Source organism: Sus scrofa, chromosome 4, assembly GCF_054392235.1.
Source record: "Sus scrofa isolate SSC_HxYL_T2T_F1_AM1 chromosome 4, Sscrofa_HxYL_maternal_Yorkshire_Landrace_v2.0, whole genome shotgun sequence".
In the NCBI taxonomy this organism is placed as follows: domain Eukaryota; kingdom Metazoa; phylum Chordata; class Mammalia; order Artiodactyla; family Suidae; genus Sus; species Sus scrofa.
Genome location: NC_139386.1, coordinates 115199967 through 115226477, shown reverse-complemented (window position 1 = coordinate 115226477; position 26511 = coordinate 115199967). Strand labels below are relative to the sequence as shown.

The 26511-nt window shown below is 55.3% G+C and overlaps 1 long non-coding RNA gene across 1 annotated transcript in view; it reads left to right on the top strand.

The window, feature by feature from the left end:
- Positions 1–22586, top strand: part of LOC106510199 (uncharacterized) — a 29147-nt gene extending 6561 nt beyond the window's left edge. The window contains exons 2-3 of the long non-coding RNA XR_014844574.1: positions 15799–15938; positions 18966–22586. This is a non-coding gene — a long non-coding RNA (uncharacterized LOC106510199). The remainder of the gene's footprint in view (positions 1–15798; positions 15939–18965) is intronic.
- Positions 22587–26511: the final 3925 nt, after the last annotated feature.

Below are 26511 nucleotides of genomic sequence, written 5' to 3'. Positions count from 1 at the left end.
GGGAGGAGAGCACATGAAGATGCCCAGCCTCCTCTGGAGCCTCCGGGTTGGGGGGGGAGAGGGAGCGAGTTCGGTAATGATAACAATAGCATCCACCACTCAGAACACCCGCAACGTGCCAGGCAAACATCATCTCATGTTCTCTTTAGTGTGTTATAAAGTCGGTATTAGTATTTCCATTTTACAGAATGGAGAAGCTGAGATTGGTCTGTGTATTAGCTATTTCGTGCTGCGTAACAAATCACCCCAAAACCGAGTGGCTTAAAACAGCAATACGGTCAGTGACTATGGGTCAGGGGTCGAGGAGCTTGACTGGGTGGTCTGTACTGGGTTCCTCAGGACCCCAAGTCGGATGCTTGGCCAGGCTAGGACATTCGCAAGGCTGACATGGGCCGGAGGAATTGCTTCCAAGGTGACCCACTCACATCACTGGCAGGTGGGCGTTGGTTGTTAATGGGAGGCCTCAATTCCTCCCCATGGGGGCCTTTCCTTATATGTCCCCATAACCCGGCAGCTGGCTTGTCCCACAGAGGGTGAGCCAAGAGACCAAGATGGAAGCTGAGATGCCATTCATAGCCCAGCCTCGGCCCTCACACACCATTACTGCTGCGATGTGCTACTGGCCACACCAGTTGGTCCTGATTTTGTATAAGAGGATTCTTCGTGTAGGTGTGGTTCTGTGGACACCAGTGTGGGGGCTGGTGACCACAGACTGGTTTGCACAACTGCCTGTATCCCACCGTTGCTATTGGGATTCAAAGTCCAATGCCTGACCCCAAGGGCAAGGCTCTAATGCCAGATGCTGTTAGGAGGAGGAACCACATTGATGGGTTAAGAAGGGGACATGAAGGGGAACGACAGGGTGCCTGGCAGGCAAGTGACAAAGCACACTGCCTGTCCTGAGGGAGACTGGCAAGGTCCCCAAATAGGACAAGATGTACCATGCTGTTTTTTGTACCCCTCGTGTTCAGCTGTCATGGCAGGCAAACTCTTGGGGTGCTCCCTCGGTGCAATAAGCCAATCTCAGGGCTCCACGGGAGCAACGGGGGCTCTTGGTTCATGTGGGTGAACGAAGGAATCAGACTCACTTTTAATCTGAGAAAGGTCCTGAAATTCCCTTTTTGCATTGCTGTCAGTTTAGCAGAGGGAACCTTGGCCTTGGACTGAGTGACAGGCACAGGAGAAGCTGTGGAGGGCCCCCTGTGAGTGAGGTCTGAACAAGGCACTCTGCAATTTAAAATGTCATATAATCTGCTCTGGGAGGAGCTATCATTGTTTCCACTTTACAGACGAGAATAAAGAACTCAGAAATGAAGTACGCTGCCCCAGGTGTCACATACTTTAAAACTGGAGGGGTCCCGGGCAGGTGGCTTGGTCAGCTTGTACCATCTCCAGCAGGTGTGCTCCCTGAGTCTTGGCAGACAGGCGGGGGCTGCACCTGCCTCCAGCACTCAGTGGGTCTGAGCATTCGGTGGAGCAGAGGTCACGGTGGGCACAACTGCAGGCTGGGGACATGCCTGGGGGTCTCCCCAAAGCCTGGGGAAATCCTTCTTATGAGGCTTTTTTCTCCCAGGGAGGCAAGATTTGGGCACACGAACAACACTCAGTAGTCTGAGCTGACCACTGAGGGTGAGACAGGCAGCCCTCACTGAGGAACAGATATGAGCAGGGAGGGGCTGGTGCCATTCCCAGGTCCCTTCCGGGGGTAGACGGACACTTCTAGGTGGTCAGGAGCGTGTCGGCACCAACCCCTGACTCCCACCCGTCCCCACTGAGGACCAAGGTGGAAGGCCATTCCCCTCGCAGGGAATCCTGGGAGATCTCTGAGCTTCAGCCCCAGAATGTGTGAAGGGCAGGCAAAAAGGGGGCCGATGCCAAGGAGGGCAGTGCTGAGCCTGGGTCTAGCGGGCAGGATGTGTCAGGGCACAGGGAGCTTGGCTGCCTCCTGCAGGGGCTTTTGTGGAGGAGAAGCAGACGTGCCAACAGGTAGGCTGGAAGGCTGGGCAGGACCAGAAGGGGGCAGGTGTGGAAAATGGGCCTTATTTTCTTTGGGGCGACGGGGAGCCATTGCAGAGTGTTGAGAGGAGGGCCAGGCCCGTAAGAAGTGTTCAGTAAGTGTTAGAATGATCAGCGTCATTGTCATTTAGCAGGAGAATGAGCGCTGTGCTTTGGGACGATCACTTCAGTGACCCGAGCAGATGGCTCATAGTAATGACCGTAGCTAACATTTACCGAGCGCGTCCTATGGGCCTGTTCTTTTACGTGCATTATCTTGGGTGATTCCTTATGTGGGGGGTACCATTATTTCTCCAGATGAGAAAAGCAGGGCACACAGAGAGTCAGTAACTTGCCCAAGGTAGCCAGGCGTGTGGAAGGGAACACAGCATACAGAGAGGAGTCCAGGCACGAGGTGACCCCGGCCTGGCAGGGGAGCAGCTGAGGAAATGTGGACGGATGGCTGGAGGGAAGAGAGATTTCGTGGGCAGGAGCGACCAGACTTACTGCCATGTGGAGGGTGGGGTGTATGGCTGAGCCCCAGCCCAGAGAACGGGCTGCAGAGGCAGGGCACAGGGACATGACTTCAGGGGACATTCTGAACCTCTGAGTCAGATTTCCCTCCTTCCAGGGGTCCTTCCCCTAGCACTCATTGTCACCTCTAAAGCCAGGGCATCTGCAAAGCCACAGGCTACCCCCTGACTTTGGGGATGTCCTTATGGGGCAGAGGGAGGAGGGGGCCACGTAGACTTTCCGAGCTCTGGAATCCTGTGATCAATGCCACTCTGGTGATGGCACGGGGCTGTCACCAGTTGCTGAGTGAGAGTGGGCCTGGCTCCTGGGCTCTCTTACCCTTCAGAGAGCTCTGGCTGGCAACGCCTCAGGGGTGGCTGGAAGTAGGGAGCCCCGTCCTGAGCTGGCACGATTCCTGGGAAGCAAGCAGGATGCTGGGGGTAGGGAGAGAGCAGGGGAGATTCAACCTGTGGAGATTATGAAGCCTTGGTCCCTTTAAACAGGTGGAGGGGGGCAGTTCCCTTCACAGAGCTCCCTACCTTTGGGGTTGAGACGACAGGATTTGGAAAGTAGCTCCTGTGTCTGCAGGTGGGGTGCGCTCTGCCAGGTGGGGGTGCTCTGCCAAGCTGGGGTGCAGAGGGTTGTTGGTGGGCTCTGGGCGTCTGAGGCTCCGTGGGTGGCGTGTCAGCAGAGTGTGTGTGTGTGTGTGTGTGTGTGTGTGTGTGTGTGTGTGTGTGTGTGTGTGTGTGGAGGGTGCGGGGCTGGCTCTCCCTGTTCAGGAGACGCCCCTAAACTGTGCATCTGCTTTGGGGGCCCCTTGCAGCAGAAGAAGGCGAGCCCTGGATTTCGTGAGCTCCTCACAGGGGAGGGTATCTGGAACCACACACAGACCCCAGGCCGTCTGGGGAAAGGCAGTTCTGTAGGCACATTCACACCAGATCCATTGGACAAAGAGACCGGATATTTGGCTGTTTGATAAACTTCGTAGAACAGTGGAGCTGAGTGATTTTGCTGCTGCCTGAATGGAAGTATTCTAAGAAGCCATGCCAAGAAGATAAATAAGGCCGTGGCTCCAGGAGAGGAGCTGAAACAAATGTGCAGCGAGAGGTACATCAAAGCAAAGCTAGTTCTCCTGATGACCGGGGTTCTGTGTGTGACGAAGTGTGTGCGTGTGCACGTGTGTGTCGGGGCAAGTGTTTGGCAGACACTCGGCTACATGGAGGGGCCCGACGATGTACCCTGGGCTCCTGCCAACCCCCCCGACAGCAGAGCCCTCTACACCACAGGCCCGCCTGGGGTTCGGCAAGGCTTGGGCCCAGCCCTGCGCTGGCACAGAGGGAACCCAGCATTCGCCACGGCTGGAGTCTGGGGCCTGCGGTCAGCCGCTGGGCTCAGTGCGAACTGGAATATGTGTCCCGAGAGGGCAGGAAGCCCCCAGCGGGCAGGGTGACCTGTCGCTATCAGCCAGTGGGAGATTTATGCTGCACTGATGACAGGGCTTACAAGCTTGCGTGGAAAAACCTCAGCCTCCTCAAAGCTGCCTGCAAACACCTCGGGGGGATGAGGGGAGATACAGGGACATGGAGTTGGAACAGAATGTTCCATCTGGACGGGGCTTTAAACACCAGCTGGTCCAGAGGGTCTTCAGGTCTGGGCTCAGGCCAGCAACGTCTAGGAACCTGTGCAAAAGGCGGATGGTTCGGCCCTACCCTAGCCCTCTGAAGTCACATACACTTGGAGCGGGGCCAGCAGTTTTTGTTTGAACAATTTTTTTTTTCTTTGCCCGGGTCATACCAATGCAGTCTAAAGCTCAAGAACTGCCCCTCCAGGCTGTCATCTTCTTCTAGAAATGAGGGAACTGAGGCCTAGAGGGAGGACTTTGGCCAAGAGCAGAGGGCCAATTAGGACACAGCCACTTCCCCCCTCACCCATATGGGCTCAGCTATTTATTTTGCAAATAACACAGGAGGGATTTTAATAAGCTTTTTCTTAGAGGCAATTGTTACGTGTTTATATATTTTCCATGTGTTAATAAGCTATTTAGATCAGCAGCGTCGCTGGGGCCCAAACCAAGGAGTTCATGGGTTGTATGTAACGTGTAGGCGCGGGGATGGGGTCCCTCCTTTCGGTTTGGCCCCAAAGTCCAGGCAGCCAGGTCGGGGTTCCTGCAGCTGCCCCCAGGTCCCCAGCACCTTGTCGCCCTGTCTGTCCCCCGTTGTTCTCTCTGGATCTGCAGCACCATCCCCTCTGTACGTGGATGTTTTGGTCCGTGAGCCCTCCCTCGATTTGCGGGCCAAGTGAGAATGGACGTGGCGGGATTAGTTTCGCCCACTGGCCTTCTCTGCCTTCCTGAGAAGACCTGCCTCCCCTTCCGGCTCTCACAGTGGGCCCGGCATGTTTCCAATATTGCATCAGTATTTTCCCCAACGGAGTAACGCTTTAATGGGGCAGATTTGTTCTCTGTACGGGAAACATGTGGGCCCTTGTCAGACGCCGCCGTGGGAGCGAGTTGCCCTCCACCACAGCCATCTGGTCACCTCTTGGGGCTCCTGTCCCTGAGCTCAGAAGGGCGGTTTCCTAGATCCGGTGGTGTGAGGAGGATGAGGGGCCCTCCAAGACTTTGGGGTGAGTAGCTCTTCCAAAAGAGCAGAACCATGGGAGCATGTTTCCATCAGCCCAGATCCCCGGGGAATTGATCCAATTCTGTTGTGCTGAATTTCTTAGCAAGAGAGGACAAAATCAGTTTGCACTGTCCAGTGTAAATCAGACCTTGCTGAAGGAATTTAAATGGGAGTGAGGTGGGGTGGGAAGGAAGAGACCCACTCCCTTCCTGCTCCAAAAGTCTAGATGGAGATGGTTGGCCGGAGGGTGGGGAAGGAAGCCCAGGCAGGACCCCTCTCCTTGGAGAGCCTTTCCTGGCCCCAAACCTTAGTAAACGAAGCCCCTGCCCTTCTGGGAATTTGATTTTCCTTTCTTGAGCCTGGGATTCTCTCCTGGGCCCTGGAATCTCTGACGCTGGCAGTTCTCATCTTCAGGGAGCTGTGACACCCCGGGATGTTTGGTTTGTTTCACAACTTTCTCCTCCCGCTTCTCCTGCCCAATCAGGGGGTGCATAACCTGCACTTAAATAATAATTAAAGTTAATTAAGGTTTATTTCATTCTGAGCATTTCACAAAGCCCTAGAGATAATTGGAGTTTCCCGAGAGTGTTGCAAAACCAGGTTTGGAAATCGCAGATCAAGAGGACATTGGGCAACGGATGATGGAGAAAAGAGGGAAAGAGGTGGGGGTGCGCGTGCGGGGGTGGGGAGGCCGGCAGAACCTCTTATTTCCACTGGGTCTCTGGGCTGGGCTGGAGAGTTCTAGCAGGTTTAACAGTGAGTCAGTCCAAAAATGGTTTCCCGTTCTGATGCACCGGGAACAGAGATAGAGACACAGCCAAGGAGAGATGGAAAGAGACAGAGAGGCTCCATCCCAGGAAGAGACCTCTGTTCTCCACTCCCACTCCTGCTCCCCAGCCACAGGGGATTTTAGGGAAGCCCCTCTTTATGAATGCGAAGTCTGCTGATTTGAGTTAGGCCCCTGAAAACTTGCCTCCTTTCCCGAAAGATTTATTTTATTAAGTGGTCCACACCTGAAAGTAATTGAATCTCTCGGCATGGTACAGGGGTGCGGAAGGAGAGCGGAGTTGCAACGGCGCCGGTGACTCCCAGTTCCTCTCCAGCTCCGCGCCCAGAGCCTCGGGATGAGCCCTGGTCTCTCCGCCGCGCCTCCACTTTGCGCAGCCTATCGCGCCCGCCTTGCGGAGAGAGCGGCCTGGCGCGTGAGTTGGGGGAAGAAGGGATTCTCGGGGCGATCGAGAGCTGCATGTGGATGTGGGTAGGTGACGGCACCCAGCGTCGCCCCCGCACCGCCATGCCACCGGGAGCCTTGCTCCGGGTGCCCGAGTTCCGCCCCGCGCGCCCTCGCCAGCCCTTAGAGATTGGCACGTTGGCACAGGAGTCCCTTCCCAAAATAGGAATAAGAGAGACTGAAACAGATAAAAGCATTCAAAGTTTAATGCAACATCAAATCTCTATAAAACCAGATCAAAGGGAACAGGCGCTTGGTCTTTTCCCTGGAACTCCGGCGGCCTCAGGGCTCAGGGGGCCCCCGGGGATCGAGCCCGCGGCCGCCCGGCGCGTCCTACTCTCCAGCCGGGGCCGAGGAGTCCACACCGCAGCCCGGGGCCTGAGTGGTGCGGGACTCAATCGAGCGGAACCGGCGCGGCGCTCGTGAACTTGGGGCCTGTGGATTTGACAGCAGTCGGCAGGTTGTCCGCTGCGCTGCCCGGCTCTCCAGCAGCTGAGCTGGAGGCAGCGGGCGGAGGAAACGCGCCATCCGGGAGCGCGGCTCGCGCGGCCCGCGACGGGCAGACCGCCCGACGGGCGGCGGACAGGCGGCCGGGTGCCGGCTGCTCTGAGCCTGCCGCTGCGGCTCGCCGCCCGCGGGGTCCCGGCCGCAGGCCCTGATGAGCAGCCCGGCGGCGAACTGCCGCTTTCCGTCGGTTGCGCGCGCCGCGCCGGCTCCCGCGCCTTCCCCGGGCTCCCGGGGCGCGGGCCGTGCGTTTGCTTTCGTTTTCTCCTTCCGTTTCTCCATTCGGTGCTTCCGTAAGCCGTAAACCTACGGGTGTGTTTCCCTTTGCGTTCTCGAACCGATTTTTCTAAGGTGAATGGCTGCATGGAGCTTTCGGCTTGTGGTCATTCACGACTTTCGCAGGGCAGAATGCAAACTCCCCGGGTGTTTGCAGTGAGACGTGCGAATGGAGCTCTTTTCTCATTATAACCTGCCATCTAACAGAGCCTTCGAGGTCACGACCACAAGAAATATGAATGAAGGTAAACCCTCACATCTTGAGGATAAATATGCAGAACTTTATTAGTAGCAAAATTATAGTCTCTTTCTCTCACTCCACATAAAAAAGAATTGTAAATTACCGACGTTCTCTGCGTGTATCAGTTTTATGTGCTGTAGCATTCCACCCTCCGGACATAAATTTGCGTGTCTGCAGCGCCTGCTCATAGGTGAAACCACATGTCCATTTTGTGTGCCTGTGTGCCTTGGGGCAGTAACCTGCCACCAGGGACAAGTTCGTGGTGAGGAACACTGGGACAAGAGGGTCCTTGGATGGACATGCATGGAGGGTCATTGGTGTTTGGACACCTGGGAGAAATACCCAGGTCTCATAATGGTCAATAAACCAGCCAAAGAGGATTTCACCTCATACATAGTCTGAAATTTCAGGAAATTTGCAAGCAGAAAAAGGCCAGAAAAGTTCAATAGGGGCCAATGAAAAGAGGGTGTTGCTATGAAAGAAAGAGAGGGAGACAGAGCGAGAAGAAAAAAAGAAAAAGACAAAATGTAGAGAGACAGATGCGGTGCTGAAACACACAAAAGGGATGGAAATTCACAACAAAGGGATGGAAATGTCGCAAAAAGACAGATTATGAGCAGGAAACAGGGAAAGGAGAGAGAGGTGGATCACTGTTAGGACCAGAACATATAAAGGGAGACGGAAGGAGAAGAGAGACAGATGGAGAAAGAGTAGGCACCAAAAACACGTAGACGAAAAGCATCGAGAAGGATAGAGAGACAAAGAGCTGGAGCCCTGTCTGGGGTGGGGTGGGGTAGAGTGGGGAGAAGACAGAAGCCTTGGAAGCTGGGCGCCTCCCCAGGGCCTCACTTCTCAGATTTCCCCAACGCAAGGGAAATCCAGGGAAGCCTTTGTGGGCGCCGTTTGTTTGCTCCAGACCCGGATCTGATGATGCCGTTGATTTGGTTTTTAAACAGTGGGGTTTGCAGCCTTCTGGGCTGGGGCAGGGGTCTGCGAGCCATCTTTAAACCTGCAGATTGGATTGAATTTCGGCCACTTTGATGGTCCTGTAATCGGCTCCCAGTTTTCCAATTTCCAATCCCCTCCGCCCGGCTGGGGGTTGAAAAAGGACTTTAAAGACGCCTTTGATAACGTCTCACGGTTACATATTTCCATAACAATTTTCTTTACCAGATCGTTATGTCTGATGCAGCCCCAGATGTTCTGGGGGAGAAAGAGGGAACCGGGCCCTTGCCCCAGCCGGCCAGGCACTGGAGCCAGGCATGAGGAGGAGAGCTCAAGGGCCCCAGCACCCAGCATCTCTCCTCTGGCAGCCCCTCCCTCCAGCTCTTCCTTGGCCACATTTCCCAGATCCCTCTCGGCCAGGAACCCATCCTCGGCTCACAGGTCTGGCACTAGCGCAGCCCTAGCTGTCTCTTTTCCACCCCATTTTGGATCGCCTCCCACGCGCTCTGCTTGGTGACGGTTTGGAAAGTGGAGAAAGCGCTCGACGCTAATGTCTTAGTAGGTCAAATTGATTCCAGGTGCCCCTCTTGGAGAATTTTAACAGGCCCTTCTGGGGACGCAGTGTCCTTAGGAATATCAAGAGACTTTCCTTCTTCCTCAAACAAATGTACTGAATATTACTGTTCGAAGGCACTGAGATGGAAGCAAACGTCAATCAAACATGTCTTACGCTGAAGGAGCGCAGCATCTGAAGGGAAATGAGACATGCATGCAAATACCTTGGGCCGAGGGCTGAGTGGGTGTGAAGAATGCTGGAAAGAGGTGTAATAAAGTGACCACAGCCGTTCAAAGGCAGCAAGATGACTGTGCCTGGGGACATCTGGGAAAGCTTCACGGAGGAGGTAGCGTCTGTTCTGGGTCCTGGAGAACGTGCAGGGTCAGACCGCGTGCTAATGGGGAGCAGTTGGCACTGTGGCTGATGGGGGGAGCTGTTTGGAGGTAGAGGCATTTTTTTGCCACCCGCCCCCATCAGACCTGGGTAGTTATTGGAGCAAATTTTTCTCATTCAATTCATTTCAGCAACCATTTGTTTGAACAGGGTACCGAACTGGGCATGTGCTGGGCACCGGAGCCTTGGAATGAAGGGGGCAGTTTCCTTCCCTCCTGGCTGCAGATCACACTGGTATAGATCATGCACCGCAGAACGCTAAGGGGCTACTCAGGGCCCCACTGCAGCCAGAGTGGTTCTACTTTTTATATACTGGGTTCCTGTGAATTTTCCTTTAGAAGAAAATGGGGCTCTACTGCTTAAAAAGAGAGACAATCCCTAGTTCGTAGGTGCTTATACATTGCGAAAAATTGCTCAGTGCATAATTAACAAATGAAAGCATGAGAATGTGTCAGGAACTGGGATAATCCAATTCTGGAATCTACGTTTTGATTGAACAGATCCATGTGCCTTCTGTGCTATTGCTGTCTGTGGCCCGTGGATAGAGCGTGCATCAGGTCCCAGGCTGCTGTTTTTTCTTTGTACCTCCTGCTCTTTTCTCCCACTCTTCAGTTGGTTGGCACTGGTTAGGTTCCAGACATTCCTAGAACACTCAGGGGCCTTATCCTAATGATACCCCAAGTCCAGGCTTCTAAAATGGGGTGTACAGTGGGCTGAACTCAGCCAATCAGAAATCACCCCCTCTTGCTTATCTTGTGAGTTGCAATATGCGAAGAGGCCACCAGGGGGCAGGGCAGAAACGCGGGGCGCTGCTCTCTGAGGACCAGTGTTGATTTCGGCGTTGTCCGCGGCGGGTGTGGAGAGCCCATCTGAGCACTGCCCTTCGGGTAGACTAAGACGAGTACACACAGCCCCTGCCTGCAGGAAGCTTACAGTCCCATGGTGACTTCACCGGTACAGTTTCCTACTCCTTAAGTGGGCCGAGGAGGCAGTCAGAGTAGCTGGAAGGAACCCCAGCCTCTCACAGCAAACCCCCACCCCACTCCACCCTGGCAGTCCCTGCTGCGCCCCAGAGCCTAGCCTCTGCTCAGGGTCCCTTCCCCAGCTGCGAGGACCTCGGTTTGGCTCTGCCTCCCCAGGATGACCCCAGACACACATGGGGAACAGCTATTGCGGCTCTTTGCAGGTGGGACCCCTGGGGGGACAGGATTCGAGAATCTGAGGCCAAGACCTCGCAGCTAGGGGAGAGCAAGCCGGCTCTGGTCCCCCTCATCCAGGGGACCACCTTCCCCTCTCCTGGGCTGGGGTCTGCCTACAGGCCTGCCATGTGCCCCCTACCGCTCTCCAGCTGAGAGGTGAGGGCACCCTCTGACCGTGTGGGAAAGAACGACCCTGGAAGACTGAGTGTGCCCATGTGCGGGTGTGTGTGCCTGGGAGCTGGCGCAGGTGAGGGGCTGCAGGTACATATCCCCACATGCATCTTGCCCTCCATGCCTGAGCCCCTCGAGCCTCAGATGTGTACTAAGCACCCGTCCTGCTCAGGGCCTGGTGCCGGCCTAGCGGGAGGTAGAGCCTTGAACTAGACACTGTCCGGCCCTGGGGCTTTGGTGGCATAGACAAGAAAGAGCTTCCAAGAAATGTGCCCCAGAGGCACTATGCGGTGGGCTGGCTGGGCGTGGATGGTGAGGGTTCCGCCTGAGCCAGCGGTGTGACTGTGGCTCCGATGGCCTCGCCGTGCCAGTCCTTTCACTGCTGAGCCCCCCCCCCCCCGCCCCGTGCCTGGTAGCAGGCCTGCCACCAGAGTGGACATTTCATCATTTTGTTGAATGAATAAGCTTGGGGGAGAAGAAGGCCTTCCATCAAGGTGGCATGGGGAGCCTGGGACTTTGGGGGGGCAGTAGTTCCCCAGCCAGGACTGCTCCTCAGGTCCCCCACCACCCTGTAGTCCTATCTCCCAGGAAGCCCTTCAGTCCCGGGCAAACCTGGAGGGCTGGCCACCCTAGCTGCTGCCCGCCTCCCCCCACCAACTTGGAAAGGGCCAGCAGCTAGGCCCTCCCTCCAGTCACCCACCCATTCCCTTTCTCCCCCACCCAGCAGGGTCTCTTCTTAGGTCTCCTGGGCCTCGCCCTGCCCCAGCCATGACCCCCAGCCCGACCCCCGGGGCTGCCCACTTCCCTTCCCCTCGGCCGTTCCTGATAAGGAGACTAAAAGCAGGTTTGCCCTTTCACCTCTGCATATCTCTCCATGGAGCCCCTGGGTCCCCACATCCTAGGTCACATCCTTTGAGTCCCTGAATCTCCCCCCAGGCTGCAGGCTTTAGGTGGGAGAGGACCGTGGGGACGAGGGGGCTGCGAAGGCCACAGCCCCTGGGACACGAGCCTGGCCTTCTCCTGGCCGGGACAGTCCAGGCGCCTGCTCCCAGGACAGGGCAGTTGAGCTGCCCGAGTCCTGCCCTGAGTTTTGACTGACATTCTTCATGGAATTGGCCGGATGTTTCTCCTTCACAAGAGACACAGCCTGGGGCAAGGCAGCTGTGCCTCCCTCAGCCCAGCCGCAGCTGGAGCTGCTGGGAACCCAGGACCTGCAACACCGACTTTTGGGATAACATCGCCGGGCCAAAAGGTCTCCAGGGAGAGGGGTCTGGAGGCCTCGGCGGGGTCCTAAGAGGTCAGCTGAACTTGCTTCTGAATATCTTCTGTTCCTGTTCTTCCTGAGCTGCTCTCTGCCTGGGTCTGCCGACCCTGCCTCGTCACTGTCACCTGACTGGGGCAGGCACTGCCGGATGGGGACCCCCTGATACGCAGAGACCCCTGAGGTCTGGACTAGGCGGGGTGCCACTCAAGGCCCTGAGTCGTGCCCAGACCCACTCCTTATTTTTGAGAATTACACCATTTGGGGACACATTAGTCCAGAACTTCCATCTCCATGAGTTAGAAGTGTGATCAGATGCAGCTGTTATTTAAAGGGCACGTGTAATCTTCGCTGATTCAGAAGGACTTCGTGACTATAGCATTTGGGGAAGTATCCTTGGTAACATCAAATCTGTGACCTTGAGATGGTGAGAAGTGTATGTTCGGAGAATGTTTGCCTTTGGTGAAATCCAGTCCCAGAAAATACCGAAAGCAACATGGAAGAGGAAAAGTTATCCACCTGCAGCCTGCTGGGGCTGGAAAACGAAAAGGAAAATGTTCCTGCCCTTGACCTTGGGTGATTATGAGCTTTATGTATCAATATGAGGCTCGGGCTCTTATTTCCATTTCTGCATCATTTATAGCCGTGGTTTTTCAGGCACTGGTCATGTGAGTAGCACTTTCGTGATTCTGGCCACATGTGAGTGGCCACTTGTACTATTAACATTTTTCTTGGAATTAACTCACTGTGCACACACACACACACTCACATATATATGTGAGTGTGTGTGTGTGTGTGTGTGTGTGTTGGCCACACTCGCAGCATGTGGAAGTTCCCAGGCCAGGGATCAAACCTGTGCCACAGCAGTGGCCTGTGACCCGAGCCGCTGCAGTGAAAACGCTGGATCCTTAACCCACTGAGCCACCAGGAAACTCCATAAATATCTTTTCCAAGGACATAGTACATTCTTGCCACAAATAAAACACCAGTAGCACTTGTGTTAAACAGAGGATAGCCAGAAAAATAAATAAAATCGAGGCATAGTGTGTGATTACATTGTAGCTAGAGTTGCCTTTGGAAGGTTTTGAGTCTCAGGTTTGCTTTCTTTTTCCCAACAGGAATGTCAGCAAGTGTTAGAGGCTGTTAAAGCCCCATCGGCCACAGTTTGAGTGACCAGATGCACCTATTATTCAAAGGGAATAATTTTCTCACTCCCTCGTCAGGGTCCCATCTAAGCCTGTCTCCAGCTCTGCCCAGAGCGCTGAGCGGTTCTGCCTAGGGGGCATTTTTCTCCGGGCACTGGCCTAAGGCCTTCCGCTCAGCTGTCTTTCTGGCCAGCACCTTCCCTGGAGCTCCCGACTTAGATGTTCTGTCGCCTGCCCACCGGGAAGGGACTGATGGGACTGCGGGCGACGAGGGGTGTCGGTCTCGCCTTCTCTGATGTTGTCCAGAATGTTCCAATCGTAATGAGACAACCCTAGAAAAGATTGTTTCCACTTTTCTCAGCAGAGCTACGGGGAATTTTCCATAACGATGATGAGAAAAGCCCAAGCGTGAGAACAAGCAGGGCATGTGCGCTCTGCTTCCTGCTGCTGCCGATCCCCAGTGGTATTTTCAGCTCTGCCCACTCCCCTGGGTTCTAGACCCGCATGTCCAGCTGTCCATGTGTCCTCTCTATGTGCAGGCCTAAGAGGCACCGCAGCTGAACAAAGCAGAACTCTCGGCTCCCCCACAAACCGGCTTCCCTCCTAGCGCCCCCCTCAGCTCCAGCCACTGCCACTGCCACTCCCCAGGTGCTTACCCGAAGACCCCCGTGACCCCTTTCCTTTCCTCACACCCCAGATCCAATCCACCCCTCATCCTCTTGGCTCCACTTTCCAAAAGGATCCTGAAGCCACCGACTGCTCCCCAACCCCATGCTGCTCACATCCCCACCCCTCATCCTCTTGTCTGGACTGTGCCCTGTAGCTGATCTGCTGGCTCCTCCCCGTTCTCCCAGAGATGTTTGTTTGTTTGTTTGTTTTTGCTTTTTAGGGCCACACCTGCAGCATATGGAGGTTCCCAGGCTAGAGGTTGGATTGGAGCTGTAGCCACTGGCCTATACCACGGCCACAGCAATGCGGGATCTGGGCCGCGCCTGCGACCTGCACCACAGCTCACGGCAACGCCAGATCCTTAACCCACTGAGCGAGGCCAGGGATCGAACCTGCAACCTCATGGTTCCTAGTTGGATTCCTTAACCACTGAGCCATGACGGGAACTCCTCCCAGGGAATCTTTGGAAGAGAGAAGCCTGAGTGCATGGCCGGTCGGCTGGGACTCTGCCTTTCCTGGCGCTCAGAGCTAAATTCCAGCTCCTTCCGTGCCCTGTGCCCTGGCTTTTCCTTCTTCACTGCAGCCTCCCCTCTGGGCTTGTCATGCTGCAGCCACCCTGGCTCCCTTCTGTTCCTCTAACCCTCACGCCCCCCCTCCCTGCCCTGCCCTGACCTCAGGGCCTTTGCCTCGCTGCTCCGCTGCTCCCTCTGCCAGGCTCTCTCTCCCAGATCCTCCCTTGGCTCTTGGCTCCTTCCCTTTATTTGGGTCGCCTCGGAAATGGCACCTCCTTGGGGAGACGACTTCTCTGAGACCACACCTTCCCCGCCGCTGTTCTCTAACCCTTTACCCTGCTTCCTCTTCCTCAAAGGCATCTTCGACCATTGACACTGCTTGCCTGAGAAAGTATTGCTCTTCCACTTTTTTTTTTTTTTATGGCCACACCCACAGTATATGGAAGTTCCCATCTATGAGTCCCATATCTGGGTCGGATCTGAGCTGCGGCTGCCAGCCACAGCCACAGCCACAGCCACAGCCACAGCCACAGCAACGCCAGATCTGAGTCACATGTGCGACCTACATCACAGCTCATGGCAACACCAGATCCTTAACCCACTGAGCGAGGCCAGGGATGAAACCCACATCCTCATGGATACTCCTCAGATTCTTAACCTGCTGGCCCGCAAAGGGAACGCCAATTTCTCTTCCACTTTTGAGGGGCAATTTCACTGGACACAGCATCCTTTTAGCACTCTCAGTATGTCCTCCACTTTCGTCTCGCTTATATGGTATCTGAAGAGAAGTCCGATGTAATTGTACAGTTTTGTTTTGTTTTGTTTGTTTGTTTGTTTGTTTTTTTTTTGTCTTTTTGCTATTTCTTTGGGCCGCTTCCGCGGCATATGGAGGTTCCCAGGCTAGGGGTCGAATCGGAGCTGTAACCACCGGCCTACGCCAGAGCCACAGCAACGCGGGATCCGAGCCGCATCTGCAACCTACACCACAGCTCACGGCAACGCCGGATCGTTAACCCACTGAGCAAGGGCAGGGACCGAACCCGCAACCTCATGGTTCCTAGTCGGATTCGTTAACCACTGCGCCACGACGGGAACTCCCTGATGTAATTCTTACCTTGTTCTTCTGTGGGTAAAGCATTTTATTTTTTCCCTTCTGACTTCTTTCATGATTTCTTCTTTGTCTTGATTTTCGGCAGTTTCAGTGTGGTGGCAGCTTTGTGTAGATTTTTTGGGGTGTTTATTCTGCTTAGTGTTCTCTGTTGCTGCTGTATCATGTATTTATTTGCTTGTTTCTACCCTGACTGTCTCCCACGTGAGCATGTGAATTCATGAGGACAGGACTTTGGCTGATTCACTGCTTTATTCCACTGTCTGGAATAGTTTTGGAAGCTAATGGCAGTCGATAAATATTTATTGAATAATGAATGAGTAATCAAATATAGAGCCTCTAAGTAGGAAGTTTGCATTAAGAAAGCAACATTGGATAATGCCGTTCGTGCTCTAAAGCGTCATTTTATGTTTTCTCTTCTGAATTTGGGGTTGTCGAATCTCTTTTTTGTATTTCAGTGTGACGTTGGCAGCTGCAGCTTCTTGGAATAATATTAATAACAGTGACTAGAATTTACGGCGTGATGACGACCTAGCAAACACTGTTTGATGGGCCTCACGTGTATTAACTCACTCAATCCTCATAAGAACTCTTTGCAGTAAGTACAATTATTATCCTCATTTTAGAGATGAGATCGCTGAGGCGCTGAGGAGTGATGTGTTCGAAGTCACACAGATACCAAGAGGTGGCGCTCGAATGCGAATTCATGAAGCGTGGCCCTGAGTCCATGAGCTTCCATGAGCCTGAGGTCCCGCTTCTGTCTCTGTTCGCTTTTCTCGTTGAGGTGTGACTACATGAGCAAAGGGCACGAAGCCCTGAGTAGAGATGAACAGAGTTCTGTGCACGCCCAGCTCTGGAGCTAGTACTTGACTCGTGTCCCCAGGCTTCCTGGTGTCCCTTGGGTCAGTCCCCCCAGAGGAACCCCCAGTCTAACCTTATCGCTAGTTGATATCAGGAAAAACTGTCTTTCATTTTAACCTTTTTAATTTTTAAGAAAGTGTTAAAATACCTTTCTTTAATGTCCTTACTTGATTCAATGAAAGTAAGGACAGTAAATAATAATTTCATGGGCTGTTAATACCACATTGGGAAACCAGAAGTTTGGACAACCCCCCTCTGTGCACCCCCCAGCCCACCCCGGCTCTGCCCTCAGGTGCCCTCCTGAGTCTTCAAGATTGTGGGAGAGGTGGGCCTTTTTGAGAAAATTCTGCTTGTTTGTCACCGTGTCAGGCCTATGACAGGTATTTAAAACACTTCCTGGTGGGGACTTCCCATTGTGGCTCAGCGGTGATGAACCCAACGGGTATCCATGAGGACTCGGGTTCAATCCTTGTCCTCTCTCAGTGGGTTAAGGATCCAGCATTGCTGTGAGCCGTGGTACAGGTCGAAGACGAGGCTCAGATCTGGCATCGCTGTAGCTGTGGCTGTGGCCGGCAGCTGTAGCTCCGATTTGACCTCTAGCCTGGGAACTTCCATATGTTGCAGGTGCAGCCCTAAAAAAATAAAAAATAAACCCCCTGCTGGTGGGGGGATGCATGGATTGGTCATCTGTGCAGGTGCTCTATGCCTGCCCCCCCGAGCAGTGCCTGCAGAGAGGCCTGTCTGTCTGGGGTGAGGGCTCCAAGCTGCCAGCTGGTACCATGGATTGTTCATCACTTTCTGGGGGCCCCTGGCTGGAGTCCCACATGCCAACTGCACACTCACAAGCTGCTTATCACCCTCCCCGGCCCCAGCCCCCTCAGCTAGCCCTCCCTGCTGCACCCCCCAGCCCCATCAGCCAGCCCTCCCAGCTGCCCACCCCCCCCCCCCCCGCCGTGGCCTTCTGCCAGAAGGCCCAGCCCCTTCCAGAACTTCCCCTGGGTCTGCTTCTACCTCTAGCCTGCCTCTTCCTCCCACCTGTGCTGGGCTAGGGTAGGACAGTCCAGGATCAGAGCTGCGGCGAGGTCACTTTCCAGGATTGAGGGCTTTCATCTGGGGGAGTGGTGCGGTTCAGACAGGAGAGAAACCCACAGACGTTTCTCTGCAAGTGGATTGGCCCAGCCTCCTGTAAGGGTTGCCTTGGAGAGCCCAGAGTGCTCTGTGGCCCTGGTCATTCCTTCCCCAGTGTACCCACCCCCCCAGCAGAGCTCTGGAAGGGCAGTCAGAGTTGGAGGATCCCAATTCGCAGTCTGAGGGTCCCGCCCATTCCTGCCATGTGCCCCCCCAGCCCTGTCCCCATTGTCTCCCCAAGTGTTTGAAATACTCAGGGGCACCTGGGAGCCAGTTATGTCTTTGCACGGGTAAGCACCGCAGAGGAGCGGGAGAGGAGGGGGCTGGCAGCAGACGGGACAGGGCGAGGCTGACAGCAAACTGCCTGGGACCTGGTGGGACAGAGGGACACAGGAAACCCATAAGCAGGGGGACGCAGTCTCTCTCCAGATAAGAGCACATAGTGGCTTTATCTGTACAGGCTCGGGGGTGGGGACAAGGAGGGCGTCCTCTGACCTTGGACAGGGCCACCCCTTCTCCTTGTCTCACCCCTGCAGCTATGCTGGCCACAAGCTCCAAGGTTCCCCGGCCTTGTGGAGGAGCCCAGGAGGGGCAGGAGTGGGACAGAGACTCCCAGCCGAGCCCTGTGTGGCTGGAAGCCCCCTCAGCCCCCTGGCGGTGTCTCCCCTGCTCCAGCCCCGTCTAGTGCCTGCTCAGAACTCACTGACTTGGCGTTGCCTGGCCTCCCCGCTCCCGGGGCGCCTCCCTGAGTGTCAGCAGCAATTTCCTGGCAGGCCTGGTGACAGTAGCCTGAGCCAGCCCCGCGGAAACCCAATGCCATGGTGTCAGCAGCGGGTGTCCCTCAGTGTCTGGGGAATGGGGCTGAGACTGTGCAGGGCTGAGCCACTGAGGGGGTGGGAGGGCGGCCACCACCCCCGCCCCCAATGGCTCCCCATTCCTTCCACCCCCAGTGCAGGCTGTGCCCACTCCCCCTGCATCCGGGGACCCAGGCCGAGTTACCTCTTTCCTGCTTCACTGTCGGATTGAGGCTAAAAAGTCACTCATATGCGGAAGACAGTGCCTGGGTGACCGCCCTGCTCCAGATGGCACACGCCCTCTCTAATCTCACTCCAGCGTCGAAAGAGATGGTTTCATCCAGACCCCACTGATGGCCAAGAGCCAGCGCCTTCTGCCCCTGCTTTTATCCTGTTGCTGGGTCTGTGCACTGAACCCACCTCCTCTGTTGGCTACGTGCTCACTAAGGGACAATTGGGTCTCCTCCCTCCTCTGTGCCCCCCTGTATAGGTCAGGAGGGCTATTTATCAAGGAGTGGTCCTTGAGGGCAGAGACCGCTCGTATTTTGTTTAATCTCATGGCCTATTATCACACTTGGATCGTATGAACACACATATTCTAAATTTAACTGGTGCGGCACCATTTTCCCAGATAATGCATGTGTCCCCCGCCTTGGCACAGAGTAGGGACTAAGTCGAGGTTTGCTGCTTTGGCCTGGATGGACTTGACCTGCAGAGGGCGGCGGGGCTCGTGGTGGAAGGGAGGCTCGGAAGCTGGTCCCAGCCTGGTGATGCGAGGAGACACATCTAGATGGTGGGCTTTGGTTTGGTTTGGGTCTAACTCCTGGCTACTGTCCATTTAGGTGCTTTTCTCACGGCTGGCAGACCCGTGGTGGTTGTCACTGTTCAGAACTTCTCCGGTGGGGACCACCTGAACAGGTGCCTTCAGCAGCCACCCCGCCCCTACTCCCGCCCTTCTGTCCTGTGTCTGGGGCACAGCTGCAGGCTCAGTGCTAGAGAGTGGCCGGTCTCTTTTTCCGGGAGCTCAGTCGCCCTTCCTGGAGCCGAGGAATGCTGCCACTGGGATTCACCTTAGAGGTTGCCTGAGAGTCCTGGCTCCTCCTCTGTCTCTTCCTCCAAAAGAGGAAACTGAGGCTGAGAAGGCACTAATTTGCTCAGGCCTGCCCGGCGTTTGCGACTCTGCACCGCAGACCTCCCAGTCCAAGTCCTTGGTGACCCAGACTCTAAGAAGTCCTGGATCTGTGGAGTTCCTGTCATGGCTCCGTAGAAATGAATCTGACTAGCATCTATGAGGACGAGGGTTTGATCCCTGGCCTTGCTCAGTGGGTTAAGGATCCAGCGTGGCCATGAAGTGTGGTGTAGGTTGCAGATGCAGCTCAGATCCCTCGTTGCTGTGGCTGTGGCGCAGGCCAGCGGCTACAGCTCCGATTCGACCCCTAGCCTGGGAACCTCCACATGCCGAGGGAGCAGCCCTAAAAGAAAAAAGAAAAAAAGACACACACACACAAAGTCCTGTGATCCACATTTGTTAAGTATTTGTAGCATGCAAAGCTCAGAACTGTGCCTCAGGCAAGGTACGACTGTCTCCAAATAATACAGTTAATCCCAAGCTTGTGGATTTTATGGGCCAATTAAAAATTAAGGGGATGGACATAGGTTTGACAGTTTTAATTTTGCCAAGAATAGGTTTTCTAGAAGTCCTACCTTCATCATGTTTTGTAACAAGAAAGAAGGAGCATTTTTAATCAGAAAACGGATGGTATTTCAATTTCAAAGCTGACCAAATGTTACCGTATAAGGAATTCACTGTTGATTTTTCTCCTTCATCTCAGTCTGGTGAGAGCATCGTCATGGACCAGAACCCTTCTGTGGACCTGAATTAGAAGACCCAGTTTTGTCCCAAGGAGCCCACCCTCTGGTTTAAGGGGGAGTGGGGACTGGCCCAGATATCCAGCTATCACCTCACAGTCCCTTCCAGGCAAGGGTGGCCCAAAGTGTTGGAGCATGATTGGCACATGCGCAGAGCTAGTACAGGCCCTTCTGGTGCCCAGTGGCCGGGGAGCAGGAGGATTCTGGGAAGGGCCTCTGGGAGCTCTGCCCTCAACTGTCCGAGGTTACTGCTTCCGTCCATGTGCTCTGACCTGAGAACTAGCCAAGGCTGTTGCATCCATGGGAGTTGTGGCACTGCCAGGTATCCTGAGCTGTAGGGGACTGTACCAGCATCTTCTCTCCTTGGCTGTGTGACCTTGGATCTCTGGGCCTCTTTCCTTGGCTCACAGGGCTAGCGTGAGGATAGCCACTCACATAGCGGGTATACAGTAGTGTGGACACAGGGGCATTTATTTATTTATTTGTAGGGCCGCACCCGCGGCATATGGAAGTTCCCAGGCTAGGGGTTGAATTTAGAGCTGCAGCCTCCAGCCTCCACCACAGCCATAGCAACGCAGGATCTGAGCCACGTCTGCAACTTACACCACAGCTCATGGCAAGGCCAGATCCTTAACCCACTGGGTGGCACCAGGGATGGAACCTGCATCCTCATGGATATTAGTCAGGTTCTTAATCCACAGAGCCTCAACAGGAACTCTATTTTGTTGTTGTTGTTGTTGTTGTTAAGGTTGCATACATGTTCAGTACATCGGGGGCTTTTTAAAAAGCAGCTGCTCCAGGATCCCAGAGCACCCAGGTTCCAGGCTCCCACTTGAGAGCCTTCGTCCACACCCTGCAGCCTCCAGAACTTCTTCCAACCTGATATCTGTCCAGGGATGTCATTATTTTCCCAGCCTCTTGCTCCTCAGGCCTTGATTTCCTCAACCTGAGCCTGGCAACCTGGCATTTTCCACCAGGTCCTGCGTGTTTGACTCAGTGTCAGCACCGGTCCCCTCTGGTGCAGGCACCCGTGGCCATGAAGCTGTGTCTAGACACCATTGCTCAGCCTCCGAGGCAGCCCCGGGCAGGGCTCTTCCTGCCATCGGGTGGCGGAGACCCTCTCTCACCTCCTTCCCATCATCCCTCATTCCAAAGGCCAGGAGGTAGCCCCTGCTCTGGAAAAGGTGATTCCCCCCGCCCCATGGGCTCTTCTGGGCTCCAGGGCTCCTACCACTGTCACAGCCTCCCCCCGCCCCCGCCGCCCCAAGCAGCACCAGCTCGAGGACTGTGGCTGTGGCCGTCCAGCCCCCTCCTCCCCATCCTTTCATCCTCCCTCAGCTCCCGGCCCCTGGCCCCCCAGGTCCTCTCCCTCCGGCCCTTATCTGCCCCGGGATCTGACCTGCAGATGCACTCGCTGCTCAGCTGCTCCTGACCCTGGGACGGCATCGCCCCCCGGCCTGCCTGCCCCGGGGCCAGCTCCGGCCCGCTCTCCTTCCCTTTAAAAGCCCCCATGTCTTGAAGCTGATTAAAACAAACACAGCTCATATTTTTGTTCTTAATCCAATTCTGTGCTGGGCGAGGGTCGGGGAGGGAGGATAGGATGACAGAGGCACATTCCTCGCCATGCCAGGGGGGAGAGCCAGACCGGGGACCCGCCAAGAAGTCCCCAGCAGCCGGGGAGGCCATGGGTCCGAGTGGGGTGCTGCCCAACAATAGCGGATGAGCCCCTCCCTGAGCAGGACTTGGCTGCAGCTCCGGGCGGGTCAGGAGGAAGGGCAAGTGCTCCAGGCCTTCCCAGAAGGGGACCGAGAGACCCTGCTGGGAGTGGAGGGGCCCGCCGGGGGGCAGGGGCTCCCAACAGAGGCCTTTATTCTCTGGTCTGCACACGGGACAGGATCCTCTTGTCTCAGCTGACCCCTCCTGTGACATCCCTCTTCCGCACTTGACCTTGGAAGGCTGCAGGACACGCAGACCCAAACACGTGCTGTGGATACCCCTCCTGGTAGGCGAGGCCCATGGGCCCCCGAGGACTCAGTTACTGTCTGAGCCAGAGGCGATGCCTCCATCCCCCGGCATTTCCCGATGAAGGGACCACGTGCCATAGACCACGGAGGGGCTGGAGAGCCCAGGGGTGGTGCATAGAAGTCTGGAGGCCAGGTGCCTGGGTTTGAATCTCCCTCTGCCGCTTACCAGTTATGTGACTGCAGGCGAGTTATTCCACCTCTTTGCACTTCGGTTTCATCACCCGTAAAATAGGGGTAGTAACAGCAGTCCCTGCCTCACAGGGGTGTGTGCTGAAACACTCAGAGCCGAATCTGGCCCCGAACTGTAGAGTATACTCATCATACATCTATGTTTGGTTTACACTATACTGTATTCTGGTACTGTACTCTGCACCACTCCCATGGGAAATTTAGACGATTCTTACCACCGAAGGCAGGTGGAGGTATCCTAGCGCCGTCATCTAAGAGCTGTGCAGTTCTAAGCAAATCGTGCCTGTCCTCTGAGCCTCAGTTTTGCGTCTGTAAAATGGGAGTGAACACCCTCAGAGGACGATGGTAATACTTAAATGTAATAATAGCAATGAAAACGCCTAACACTGTGCGTGGCCTGTTAATTGAATCTTAAGAATTATGTGATTTTATTGTTAAATGAGACCTTCGGGGATGCTCTTGTCCAGGAGAGGAGGGAAGGAGATGGTTAAAAATGATAGAAAGCGGATTCGATCCTGGCCTAGGAACTTGCACGTGCCAATGGTGCAGCAGACACGCACTCCCATCCCCGCCACACACACACACACACACACACACACACATGCACACGAACACGCACACAATAAAAAGAAGGAAAGAAGGGAGGGAGCAGGACAGGGAGGGGCCTGAAAGAGGGGACACTGGCAGACCTCAGTGAGGCATCTGGGGGTTGGCCTTGGGAGCCCGTAGGCTGGGGCGTTCCTGGCCGAGGTATCCAGGTGGGGCAGGTGGAGACCCTGCCTGCTTCTTCCTCCCACCAGGCTGGGAGGCCACCCCTGCACCCCCACTGCCCACGCACTTGGAGCCATCCAGGCCTCCTTACCAAGTAGGGTCAGGGGTCCAGGTGGGGAAAACTCTCCTGGGTGCTTCCGATGAGAGGCTCTCGGTCTGATGCAGTGCAGAGCTGCTTGGTAATTCTGCGCGGCCCCCACTCTCTGCACCAATCCTTAGATGTCTCTAGCATCCCAGTCTTTCAGGGCTAAATAAGAACTTGAAGATCCCTTGTTTGAATGCTAGTCTGAAGTGCTCGCCTGCCCGGCCAGCTCCAGAATGGGCTGAATTCCTCTTCGGATGAGGCCCTCCCTACCCTTCAGAGACTTTTGCTGGGCCCCTTCCAAGACTGAGTCACAGTTACTGTGGCTGCAAATCAGTCACTTGATCAAGAGCAACTTGATGAGCCCTTATTTTGAGCTGAACCCTCTCTGAAGGACAGAGGGGCCGCCCAGCAGCTTGCCTGGCCTGTCGAGGGTGGGTGGGCGGGCGGGCGGCAACTCGGTCTTGCTGAGGCATCCTGGCCTCCATTGTTTAGGACTTTCTCATCCTTCTCCCCCACCCCGTGATCACTTGGGTTGGGCTGTGACAATTCCCCACACCACAGCTACAAACCACGATGCATCAGTCGGTCAGGGGGAGAGGGACTCGAAATGGCCCATAAAAGTCTCGGGCTCCCCGTAAACGCTGCGCAGGCCTTTGAAAGCCCAAAGCACTTTTATGTGCTAGTTAAAGGGCCTTCCTGTTGTGTCGCCAGGATTTACAGGGAGGTGGGTGGGGGAATGGGGTGAGGTGAGCCCAAGTGCAGCCTCCGCCTGCTGACCCTCCCTGGGCTTTGCGGAGCTTCAACCCTCCGGGTCCCAGAGGAGAAGGGAGGAAGGGGAAGGCTTAACGACTTCTCAGCTGTCACGCTCCATTTACCAAGGCTCCTCCTTGGTCCCGAGGTCCTGAACCAGCTTGCTGGGGCAGCAGTAGCCAAGGCAGGGCCATAGTCTAGGCCAGCGGTGCCCACAGCCAGGGGAAGGACGCCCTGGAAACAGAGGCAGGGGCTACCTGTGTGGCCTTCAAGCACGTTGGAGTCGGACGCTCTGACGGCTTCATTCAGGGAGATTGTTTTCCGGTCAGTCTTGCCCGTCCCCGGTCTCTGATGCCAAGACCAAGGGATCATGGGGGAGAGCAAGGCATCTGCCTCCATCTCGACCCCATGAGTTAGGGACGCCCGCCATCAACCCATCTCCACCAGGTACCCACGTAGGAATGTCACGTCCATGAACTTAAACTTGAAAAAACAAGAGTTCCCGTTATGGCTCAGTGCTAACGAACCCACTAGTATCCAGGAGGATGCAGGTTCGATCCCTGGCCTCACTCAGTGGGTTAAGGATCTGGCATTTTCGTGAGCTGTGGTGTAGGTCACAGATATGGCTTGGATGCTGCATTGCTGTGGTTGTGGGTGTAGGCCAGCACCTGTAGCTCTGATTGGATCCCTAGCCTGGGAACCTCCAGATGCCACGCCCCCTAAAAAGCAAAAAAAAAAAAAAAAAAAAAAGCCTATGAAGTTAGTGTGCTACTCTGGACCAGCCCTTGTGGAATGATGAGCCATGTGAGTTTACTTTCCTGTCGGGGAGCACTGAGAAGGACCCTCCCTGAGCCACATGGGGAGGGGCAGGTGCCGCCTCTGTTCCTCCAAGGCGCCCTGAGCTCACACCCTCATCATTTAAAGCCCCAGTGTGTCCTGAAAGGCAGAGCCAAGGTCTCTGGGCACCCCCGGAGTCGGGCACCGTTCTGGGTGATTCAGTCACATCCGGTTCAACCTCCCACCACCCTGCGCGTCCTCCCCATCTTAGAGCTCAGGAGAGAGAACTAGCATTTGCCAAGCTCTCTACCTTCACGGGACCATTTTGAGAATCAGTAGACACACTCTCCTCTTTCATCCTCTCCTACTGAGAAATAGAAACCCCAATTTGTATATAAGGAAATTGAGGCCCACGGAAGTTTGATGACTTAGGGAAGGTCCAGAGGGGCAGTGCCCAGCTCCATTGTTTCACTGGAGCTGGAGGTCTCTCCTCAGGCCAGGATGCCAGGGGAGAAAAGCCCTGCTCCTCCACCCATGTCTGAACATCTCAGCTTTGGGCTCTCAGGCCCGACTTGTCTTTGTCTTCCTAACAGCCCCGTCCCCTGACCCTCGCTGCCCTCTCCTGGGTCCTTCATCCCTCTTGGGGAGCGGAGGCCAGAGCACAGGCGGCTCCTAGGCGTGGAGCCCCGAGGCCCTGTACTCAGGCAGGGGGATGTCTGCATTGACCTTGCCGTGACCCCGATCCCCAGCCCGCTGGCCCCGGGTGCCCGGCGTAGCCTCAGGCCTCTGGCATTCTTCCCTGACGCTGCAGCTCCCCTCCGCTCCTCTGTGACCCTATTGAGTTTCCCCAGGTCAGGCCCAACCAAACACTGCCATATGGGGGAGAGTTACATTTCCTGTAGATGTGTCAAAATATCTGAGCGGATGTGAAATAGATCAGACATGTATAAAAATAAACTTTTACGGGGTGACTGACTACTCCCCTCCAGGGGGAACCAACGATTCACTCTCATCTGGGGCCCAGAAGCTTGACGGGGACCTTGGGGACCACTCCCCACCCAGCTCCCCACAGCCATCCAGCCTCACTTCCTTGGGCCGGGTGCCGGGTACCCGCTCTCTTCCCAGAAGCCATACTCCCCGGGGGCCCGAGGGCTCGGCCACCCCTCCGGAACAGGGCTGAAGGTAGCAAGGTACCTCTCTGGTCCCAGTTTCTGGGTGGGAGTGGTAAGCCTTGCTCTTTCAGCCCCCCTTCCCCTCGGGCAGTCTGCGATTCTACAACCCAGGGGTCCCCCAGCCAGGCTTCAGCAGGACCGTCTCATCACTTGTGCATAATTACGTTTTTGTGTTGCATTAGTGGGAGGCCGGGAGAGCAGAGTCTAGGGGTCTTTCTGTCCGGACACCCCTGCCTGAGTTTCCCACGAAGGCTTGTCAAGGGCACCCACTTGTCAAGACCATCCAGCCTTGCCCTGGCCCCTGAGTCTGGCTAACTGGTTCAGTTAAACCGGGCTTGTTCTCTTGACTGCTGAAAGTGGCCAGAGAGCAGCATCCCAGCTTCATGTTAGAAATTTCTCCCTCAGAGTTCCCGTTGTGGTGCAGCAGAAACGAATCTGATTAGGAACCATGAGGTTGTAGGTTCAACCCTTGGCCTCGCTCAGTGGCTTAAGGATCCGGCGTGGCCGTGAGCTGTGGTGAGGGTCGCAGACAGAGCTCAGATCTGGCGTTGCTGTGGCTGTGGTGTAGACTGGCAGCTGTAGCTCTGATTCGACCCCTAGCCTGGGAACCTCCATATGCCACAGGTGCGGCCCTAAAGAGACAAAAGATAAACGACAAAAAAAAAAAAAAAAAAGAAAGAAAGAAATTTCTTCCTAAATGTTATCCCAAATCCTTCTGCACCCAGATCCCTTTTATCCTTCTCCCCATCCA